The sequence below is a fragment of the Pongo pygmaeus genome, chromosome 13, assembly GCF_028885625.2.
Source record: "Pongo pygmaeus isolate AG05252 chromosome 13, NHGRI_mPonPyg2-v2.0_pri, whole genome shotgun sequence".
Lineage (NCBI taxonomy): Eukaryota > Metazoa > Chordata > Mammalia > Primates > Hominidae > Pongo > Pongo pygmaeus.
The window spans coordinates 1,246,649-1,256,795 of NC_072386.2; the positions used below are offsets into that span (position 1 = coordinate 1,246,649).

At 41.8% G+C, this 10,147-nt stretch overlaps 1 long non-coding RNA gene across 1 annotated transcript; it reads right to left on the minus strand.

Moving 5' to 3' along the window:
- Window positions 1-22: 22 nt before the first annotated feature.
- On the minus strand, window positions 23-8,196 carry LOC134737989 (uncharacterized). Its single transcript, XR_010123462.1, has 2 exons — window positions 7,721-8,196; window positions 23-401 (listed from the first exon to the last, which is right to left on the minus strand). It is a non-coding gene; the product is annotated as an uncharacterized LOC134737989 (long non-coding RNA).
- Window positions 8,197-10,147: the final 1,951 nt, after the last annotated feature.

The following is a 10,147-nucleotide window of genomic DNA, read 5'->3' on the forward strand; positions in this document are numbered from 1 at the left end:
AGGAAAAGGCCAGGAGGTCCTATTAGAGGATGCACTCTGAGAGGCTGGGCTCCTAAGGTGTGAGAGTTCTAACCAGCAGGTGTAGACTTTTCAGGAGTGAGGAATGAGGCAGGTATTCCAAACCTGGAGCTTCATCACCTTTTGTTTCATCTCAAGACAATTCTGAGGCGCTGTTTTGGAACGTGTCTGGAAGGTGAACGTTGAAGAAGAGTGTGGGCTTTGATGTGACTCAGATGAGATCTTTCTTAGGGAGGCAAGAATTCAATGCCCAGAATCTGGGCAGGTGTCTTTGAGGTCAGTAGGTTGCCTCTTTGTATCCAAGTCCATTGCTACTAGGTTGGGGGCTGGGGATTCTAAATGGCTTCCAGACCGCCTCTCTGATTCTCTTTTGGAGATGGGGTCTGAAAAAGACAATGTCAGTATTTTTCGGAAATTCTAGAAAGTCTGTTTGGAAACCTAGGAAGACCTCTTGCCTATTGCCTAAATGCTCCATTTGCAGCTCTAGCCACGTAGATGCTTGGTAGGTATAGAGCTGGGTTTGCATTTATATCAGCAAAACCTATGTCAGAGTTGAGGAAGTAGTAAGGACAAAGTGTCTTGGTCGCAGGCCGGGAAACATCTTAAAAGCAAACTTCTAGCCTGCTGACTCTTGGCAATGAGTGTTGGGTCCTGGCCAAAGTGCCTTGAATGCAGCATGAGGCCAATCCATAAATCCAACTTCTAATGGAGAATTATTAATATTTTTTCATTTTGAATCAATCAGGGTGAAATTACCTTGCTATTGGTTTGCTTACTTTTTATTATTTCATATAAAATCTAAGACAAAATACATTAAATGCTTACTGACATATGTATTGACTCTTCACCTGGCTGATAATATCTCCCTAATTTTAAACTTTCTTCCATTTTGTAGGTTTCAACTTATTTTATTGTAAGATAGTATTAAATCTAACATAGGCATTGTCACTTTTACATATAATTTTATTTTATTTCATATATTTCCTATTGGCTTTTTACATTTAAATTATGGACTGTTTCATCATATAAAAAGCTTCATTTATATTTAAACAATAAGTCTTTGGATTTTTTTGTCTTGTAATTTCCATATTACATAGTAATGAGATAAACATTAATGTTTACAGGATATTTTAAATTTTAGATAATTACTCATTTTATCCATGTGAAATTTGTTTTTTACTGCATGTGCGGGTTGGAGAACTGTTTTCACTTCTGATTCATCTTTATTCTTATGTCCTCAGAGCTCATACCTCTTGTTGTTGGGGGATTGCAGTTTATAATTCCAATAAACGGGGCAAATTTAATAATAACATAATACAAATGAGTTTGAACGGAGGACAGGTCTTCAAAGCATACACAACATGGGCCTACATATGTACAACAATAATAATTTATAAGTTACAGTTTGAATAGAAAGTAAAAGTACGAAAAATTTGTTGAAGAAAATTAAAATGGAGATCATGTCTCAATAATCTCTGAGCAGACAAAATTAGTTAGGTCTCATAAATGATCTCAACCTTCCTTGATTTGCAAATATAAGCAAAACTTAAATTATTTCTTGTAGCTGCCTATTCAAAAAACAGAAATGAAGGTCAACCAATCCGGTGCAGCCAACGACCTTATATAAATAGAAACTGTTCAACAAGGTAAACAGACAAACAAAAAACAATTAAAAAAGTTGTGCTACCACCAATCAAATGATTTCTTTGTTTCTACATTTTTCCAATATATACTTGCTTCTTACACTGTCAATGAATCACTGAATATCTTTCTGTCTGATATTTTATAATTTTTCAATTGCTCTTACTCAAATAAACACTTTACAATTTCATTGTGTCTCAAATTACTTTTTAGCAGAATAAAATAAACTAGGAATAAATATTACAAAAATATGTACAGAATATGAGAAAAAACATAGAAAGTTTATGAAATATGTGAATGTAGACATAAGCAAATAGACAGTTTGTATCATATTCTTAGGCAGAAAAACTCAATATTATCAACATCAATTGTCCTTAAAGTTATTTATAAATTCAATTTTTTTCCTATATTTATAACATTAAATATTGCAAGTACACATTACTATAAAATATTATATAGATAAAAACACAAATAAGAATAAACAAGAGAACTCTAAAAAAAAAAAAAAAACAAGACTGGCAAGCAGTGTGAAAAACCTTGATTGATTAAAAAACTCATAGGTCACTGAAACTAAAAATTCAGAAATAGACCAAAGTGCCTAAGAAAGTATCACAGTGCTTCCTGGCTGCTATAACAAAATACCTTAGACAGGATACAGGATAAACAACAGAAATGTATTTTTCCCAGTTATAGAGGCTGGAAAGTGCAAGATCAAGGCAGCAGCAAATTTAGTATATGGTGAGAGCCTTGTTCCCCATAGATGGTACCATCTTGCACACGGGACAAGGGCATTCCCTTCAACCTCCTTTGAAAGAGCACTGATTCCATTCATGAAGATGAAGAACTCTTGGCTTCACCACTTCCGCAAAGGCCTCATGCCTAAAATTATCCACATATGAATTTGGAAGGGGACATAAACATTCAGGCCATAGCAATAAAAACTACATGGGGGATGGCATCATTTATACATGAGGTGTAAAAATGTGATGTTCTTATCACAAAGGAAATAAATGATTTATTCTTCATGGCATATATCAAAATAAAGGTCCAATGAAAATATTTTTTTATAAAGATAAATCTATTTGGCAAAAAACTAAGTGTTGATAAGGTTAACCCTATAGGTTGCATCACGATGTTCAAGTTTTCCGGGGATGAGCAAGGCCCCGGAGTTTCCTCCTGTGACATTTCCCTGGAAGTTGCTCATGCTGTTATTCAATTTGAAAGTAGATAAAAATGTTTGTTTCTGTTCCAATATTTACTAAATTCAAAGTAATATAGGGCTCTTTACTCGTAATTCTCAAACAATCATTCAGTCAGTGGGGCTCTGCTGAGGAAAAGCACAGACACATCCACACAAGTATAATGTTCCTCAAATAGAGGACTTCTCCCTGTGCCGGAGCCACCTATGTTGCACTTGATCAGAGGCTTTCCCAGGCAAGCAATTCTCTGCAGCCCTACCACAGTCTTAACCCTGAAAATCCGACTCAGAAGGTGACGGATGAACACCCACCCTAGCGTTCTAATCTAATGGATCCTCTCTTAACAATCACTTCCAGGGATCTGGGCTCTTTCCTGGATTCGTTGGCCACACACAACTAGGCTCAAAAATTTGTACATAAGCTTTGATCCTCATTGGCCCTCCTGCCCTGTCCTACCAGCTTCTCTAGAAGTATCCTTCTCTAATTGCTCCTGAGAGAACTATCTAAGTGTATCTCCCTGTGCCAATATAATTGATCTCATAAAGTGCGAAGGGAAATAGGCAAGAGTCCAGCTATGGAAGAAGCTGTGTCCAGGGTTCCTTACCTGATTTATGTCTCTGATTTACCTAAATATTGACAAATGCAGATTCATCTCTAGGTGGTAGAAAAACAGAAGGAGAAATCCCAGTTCATAGAGGAAGAAGAAAATGCAATCAATGCTGTCTAGAGTCCCTCTTAAGCGCAGCCACAGGGTACTAACCCTCTTCAGGAAAAAGCAATGGTTGTCCATCATCTGAAAAACTGTGGCGTTGAACCTTTGGCACCGAGAGTGCACACTGCCCACTAGAGTTCCATGCCTACATCACAGAGAGATAGAATAGTCTCAAAGGATTCTTAAGGGTAATGTGGGGACAAAAAGGAGCTGAATCCACAGCCTCTGCCTTACCGTGTGATCTAACCAATAGTATTTCCAGACTCTTTTGTGGGTTGCACCAGGGGTTATTTAGAAAGAAAAAAATTTGTTAATATCCCACCATTTCCCATAGCTTCCGAGGTCTGAGTTGTTCATTCCCCAGGTTCCAGGTTGTTTTTCTCCCTCTACCTCCACAGAATCAGTGTGTCTCATTCCGGTACCTATAATCTCACCTTTATTCTAGTCGCCCTCTACTTTTTTCTAGACATTTTATCTAGTAGAGCCAGGTAAAATAGAGACAAGAATATTTACATAAAACTTAACCAGAACTAAGTTGGAGTCCCATAACTGCTACTAGGCTGGGATGCAACTCAGAGGGTACACAAGCCAGGCTGGCCTAGAATTGCAGTTATGGGAAAGAAAGACATTTCACCCAGGAATTATTAGGATGAAATTCCAAGTTTGTGAAATAGATTCCTAGATCCCCCAACCATTTCATCCTTATCTTGGAGGCAATCAGGAAGAGATAATAAACCATACCTAATCAACAAATTATCTAACCAACATGTGTGGAAAAGGAGGGAACTTCATAGAATTGGCTTGTTTTAGTACATGTGGTGAAAAATGCCACGAAGTCAGAGCTCAATTGGTCTCAAAAGCCTAAATGATGGCACAGATTAGCTTCAAGGGACACATGGTATGGCTGGAGTCAGATGACTATTATGCTGAAGATGTCAACATTGGTGACTGATATCTCAAGAAGTGGGCCAAAAGTCCACTTCTGGTTATTCTGTTAGGTATGGTCTAGGAATTGTTCAACCATGAGACAAATAGGTCAACTTTCACCAGCAACCCCAAGTCTGGCTTGCAGTATTAGACTCTGCGTTAGACACAGATTTAGGCTCAATCTGCAGCTTGATTGTGGTCACTCTTTAGAAAACAAACACTTACCATGGACTTCTAGATGAGTGACCCAGTTAGATCAGCATCTGAGATTGTTTCCGGTTTGCAGCCCAAAAGACATTCAGACAGTCTACAGTTTCCATTGTAGACAACCAAACAGATATAATATGTGCAATTACTCCAAAGCCTGAGTTCTGACCTTTGAGAGGAGCAACCATTCATTTCAGGTTCTGTATGGCCAGCACAGCTTAAACAGCCACAGCAGCCCAGTGAACATCATGAAGTTTCACCTTCCCTGACTCATCTATGAATCAGGACCAGTCATATAGGAAATTCTCAGTAAATTGGGGGCCCCACAGAAACAGCAGCTTTGCTTCAGAGGATTGAAGGAGGCACAAAATTTCTACCAGCTGGGGATGCTCTAGCCCTCTATGGGTGAAACTGAGTTTGGCAGGAGTTCTGCAGCAAGCTCTTAGCTGACTTTCAAATCAGTGTAACCGGTAGTGTGTCACTGAGTCCAAAAGCCCAAAGAACACATCTAGGTGGAGGCTAGTCCTTTACTGGAGGCTCCAAATGTCAAAATCAAGATTTTCTTGACCTCAGGATGAATTGATCAACGCAAATCTCCCTGAATATTTTCACTAAACCTTAATTGGATAGTAAGACTCCAGATTTTTTTAACCCTCACTAAAAATAAATACCTGATTTTTTCATCTGGGGTCTATGTATGTGTGTTGGAGATGGCTTTACCAATCAGCATAAAGTTACAACTCTCCTTGCCCCTCTACTTTCTAATTGTGCAGACTTTAAAATACAGAGGTGAGAGCTTAGGGTTTTCTGGGTCTTTTCCTAAGCATGTTCCTGACCCTGAGCATCCCCATTTCCCCCATTTCCTTCTTGATCCCGAAGACCATTAACACCGTCCTAATTCCCAGCAGCTTTTCCTCCTAGAGCTTTTTGGCATGATTATTCTAAAACCCAACTCATATCCTTTGTTCCTGGTGGACTGTGTAGTTCATTTCCATTTAAATGCTTTTACAAACATTAAGCTATTGATTTAAGATTTCTCTGCTTTTTAAATTAAGTAATGCAGCTGTTAGCTTTCCACAGGAATTGAGGGTTATAAAGAAAGGAAGAAAATAATTATTTTATACCAATAGTATGAAAAAGAGACTAGGGATGACTATATTAATAGCAGACAAAATAGACTTAAAAAGTTACAAGAGACAATAAGACATCATATAGTCATAGAATGTTCATTTGGCAGGAGGATAGAAATAGTTTAAACCCACACCTAATAATAAAACATTTAGATATAGAAAGCATAAGTTAACACAATTAAAAGGACAAATAGGCAGTTCTAAAATAATAGTTGAAGATGTTAATACTCCACTCTGAGTAATGAATAGAAAAATGAGATAGATGATAAATTAAGACATAGAGGACTTGACTAACTCAATGAACCAAATTGATCTAACAGATATATACATTATACTCCATCCAACAAAAGAGAGTACACACTCTTCTCAAATGCACATGGGGAATTCTCCAGGATGGGCTGTATAGTAGATCTCAAATTAAATCCATAACAGAAGAAACGCTAGAAAGTTTACAAAACTGTATAAACAACATAACCTTAAACAACCAATAAGTAAAGGAAGAAATCACAGAGGAAGTAGGAACATACTTACAGAGGAAGAGAAAAGTAAACAAAACATCAAAAGTTATGGGAAACAGCAAAAACAGTGCTAAGATGAAAAGTTTGCAGCTAAAATACATTTAAAAAGAACAAAGATTTCAAATGAATAATCACTTTATCACCTAGTAAATTAGACAAATAAGACCAAATTAGATGCAAAGCAAAGAGAAAGAAGAAAATATTGAAGATTTTAGCAGAGATAAATGCAATACAGATTATACAAACAACAGAATTCCAAAAAACCAAAATTTCATTCTCAGTTCTTCAAAAAATTAACAATTGGTAAACTTTCAGCTACACACGCAAAAAAATTAACAGCATATTTACATACTAAAATAAGAAATGAAAGTGGGACATTAGTACTAATTCGAAGAAATAAAATGTTTAAAAAAGTGTACTGTGAACTATTATAGGGTGATAAATTGGAAAAAGACACCCAGACTTCTCATTACAGGGCAGCCGCACTACAATCCCAGTATGCACCAAGATCAAGGATAGTGCGCTTAACTGGAGGATGAGGCGGGATTACGCACGCCTCGCTGGGCTTGGTGGATATGTATTCTCATATACATGCCCAACCCTTTGGTCACAGGACTGCAGGACTCCAGTCCCAGCATGCACCTGGCTAAGAGACCGTGCCTGTCAGTGGAGGAAGAGGCAGAAGACTACAATTCCAGCCAGCATTGGGCTCAGGGAATTTGTGCGTCACTGGAGGAAGAGGCGGGTTTGTGTGCTACTCGCCGGGCTTGCTGGGAGTTGTATTCTCATAAACCCTCCCAGCCCTTTCATCACAGGGTTGAAGGATTACACTTCCAGCCCCAGCATGCACTGGGCTCAGGGACAGCGCATGTCACTGGAGGAAGAGGGAGGGCTTTGCGCTTCTCGCTGTACTTTTTTGGGATATGTAGTCTCATTAACGCTCCCAGCCCTTTGGCCACAGAGATCCAGGACTTCAATCCCAACATGCACTCAGCTCAGGGACAGTGCGCTAGTCACTGGAGGAAAAGGCAGGGCTGTGTGCACCTCCTGGGCATACTGGGAGACGTATTCTCATAAACACTCCCATCCATTTGATCATAGGGCTGCAGGACTACAATCCTAGCATGCACCCAACTCAGTGACAGTGCACTAGTCTAAGGAGAAAGAGGCAGGGCAGTGTGCGCCTTGCTGGGCTTCCTGGGAGATAGAGTCTCATGACCTCTCCCTGACCTTTGGTTACGGTGCTATAAGACTACAATCCCAGCATGCACTGGCTCACGGACAGCCTGCATCACTGGAAAACGAGGAGAAGTTTGTGCGCGCCTCACTGCATTTGCTGGGAGATGTTGTTTTATAAGACTGTCATACCTTTTGTCACAGGGCTGCAGGACTACAATCCCAGCATGCAGCGTGTTCAAGGACAGTCTGTGTCACCGGTGGAAGACGAGGAGCTGTGCGTGCCTCGCTGGGCTTGCTGGGAGATGCAGTCTCATAACTACTCCAGTCCTTCAGTCACAGGGCTGCAGCACTACAATTTCAGCATACCTCTGGCTCAGGAAGAGTGCACTAGTCACTGGAGGAAGAGGCAGGTCTGTGCGCGCCTCGCTGGGCTTGCTGGGAGAGGTAGTCCCATAAACACTCCCAGCCCTTTCATCACATCGCTGTAGGACTACAATTTCAGCATGCACGGGGCGCCGGGCACTCCGCCTCACTGGAGGAAGAGAAAGGGGTGTGAGCGCCTTGCTGGGCTTTCTGGGAGATGTTTCTCATTATTCCTCCCAGCCCTTTGGTCACAGGGCTTCAGGACTACAATCCCAGCACGCACCCTGCTCAGGGACAGCGCGCGTCACTGTAGGGAGAGGTGAACCTGTGCTGTTCTCGCTATGCTTTTTGGGAGATGTATTCTCATAAACATTCCCAGCCCTTTGGTCACTGGGCTGCAGCACTACAATCCCATCATGCATCAGGCTCAGGGAGAATGCGCTAATCAGTGGAGGAAGGGGCGAGGCTCTGCATGCCTCGGTGGTCTTGCTGGGAGATGCAGTCTCATAAACACTCCCAGCCCTTTGGTCGCAGGGCTGCAGCGCTACAATCCTAGCATGGACCGGGCTCAGGGAAAGTGCGCATCACTGGAGGAAGAGGCAGGGTTGTGCGCGTCTCGCTGGGCTTGTTGGGAGATGCAGTCTCATCAACACTCCCAGAACTTTCATCACGGAGCTGCAGGACTACAATCCCAGGATGCAACCGGCTCAGGGACAGTGCGCATTACTGGAGGAAAAGGCTAGGCTGTGGACGCCTCCTTCTGCTTGCTGGGAGATGTAGTTTCATAAAGACTCCCAGAACTTTCGTCACAGGGCTGCAGGACTACCATCCCAGTATGCACTGGGGTCAGGGACAGGTCCCGTCAGTGCAGAAAGAGGCGAGGCTGTGTGCTTCTCCCTAGGCTTGCTGGGAGATATATGCTCATAAACACTCCCAGCCATTTGGCCAAAGGGCTACAGGACTACAATCCCAGCATGCGCCCGTCTCCGGGGCGAGGCACAGTCCTGGAAGAAGTCACGCCCCACTTAATATGCTGGGAGCTGTAGTCTGTTAACTGCTCTCAGCCAGTTTGTCGGTAGGCTTCAGAACTATAATCCTAGCATGTACCAGGAATTAGGGTGCGTAGGCCTGGAGGGAGGAGCAGAGCTCTGTGGACTTCCCAGTGTCCAAAGCACTGCTGAGTTCTTATGCTATGCCGACTCTTTGCCAAGGAGAATGAGTACAGAGGTGGACCTGGAGGACAGGTCTGCGCTGAGCATTGCGGAGGGTATTACCCTACGTAGGCACCTTACCTTTGCCCAAATCGGGAGGGTTGTCCTCAACCGATTGGCCCTATACTTCTCAGGTTCCTATTTCAGCTGTATCCAGGGTTCTTTCCAGAGCATTGCGCCTTCTGCAGCCCAGGGCGCTGCCTTCTTTCCTAAACTTCTTTGGAAACTGTCCTGATGTCTGAGACACTGTCCATTGTGCCACAGCTCTCTTTTTTCTCTAGCCAGAGCTCATGCTCAACAGCTTTTGAGAGAAATCTTCCATGTGGCCTGCTTATGGACAGCTTCAGAACTCTGCAGGGGTGACAAGGTCTGTGGCTTCCTGGAAATGTCAATCTCAATGGCGCCTTTTTCACGAATGTGAAAGTAGAGGCATCAGGAAGGTAAATTATTGGGTGGCACAAAATCTGCTAAGAGCAAAGGAGAAATCCCCATTTCCGAGGCGTGAGTATTGTGAGCCATTTTCATCAACCCATTTAAGTGGACAAGCTCCAAAATGCAACCTGAAGCTGCTGACTATTTAGGCATTTTACACATGAAATCATCGGTCTCATCTGAAGTCACGCCTGACTTGCCAGTGTCTCAGAAACAAAAATGGGACCTGATCCGCCAGGAACAGATAGAGTTCCAGCTTTGTTGGAGAGACATTTAATATGTGGAGCACTTGGGGTCGTTTGAAACCCGCTATCTTCTGTAGGGACTTTTACTTCTAGAGAGCATGTGCATTTTTATTTTATCTATCCTCAAACTGAACTTTTGCTCATTTTAATAATAAAAACACGTTCCTGGGTGGAGACTTAAGACGCTAATGAGACATGCAACGTATGCACAAATATGTACAGCTACTGCACATATGCACCAAGAAGACCACTCAAAACATGCCTACTATAACACTTCTTTCCACCTTCTTATGAATAATCATGTAAAACTCCCAGAAGGAGGGTTTCTCCAGTAACAATTAATGCTCTCTCGCTCTTATGAGCAG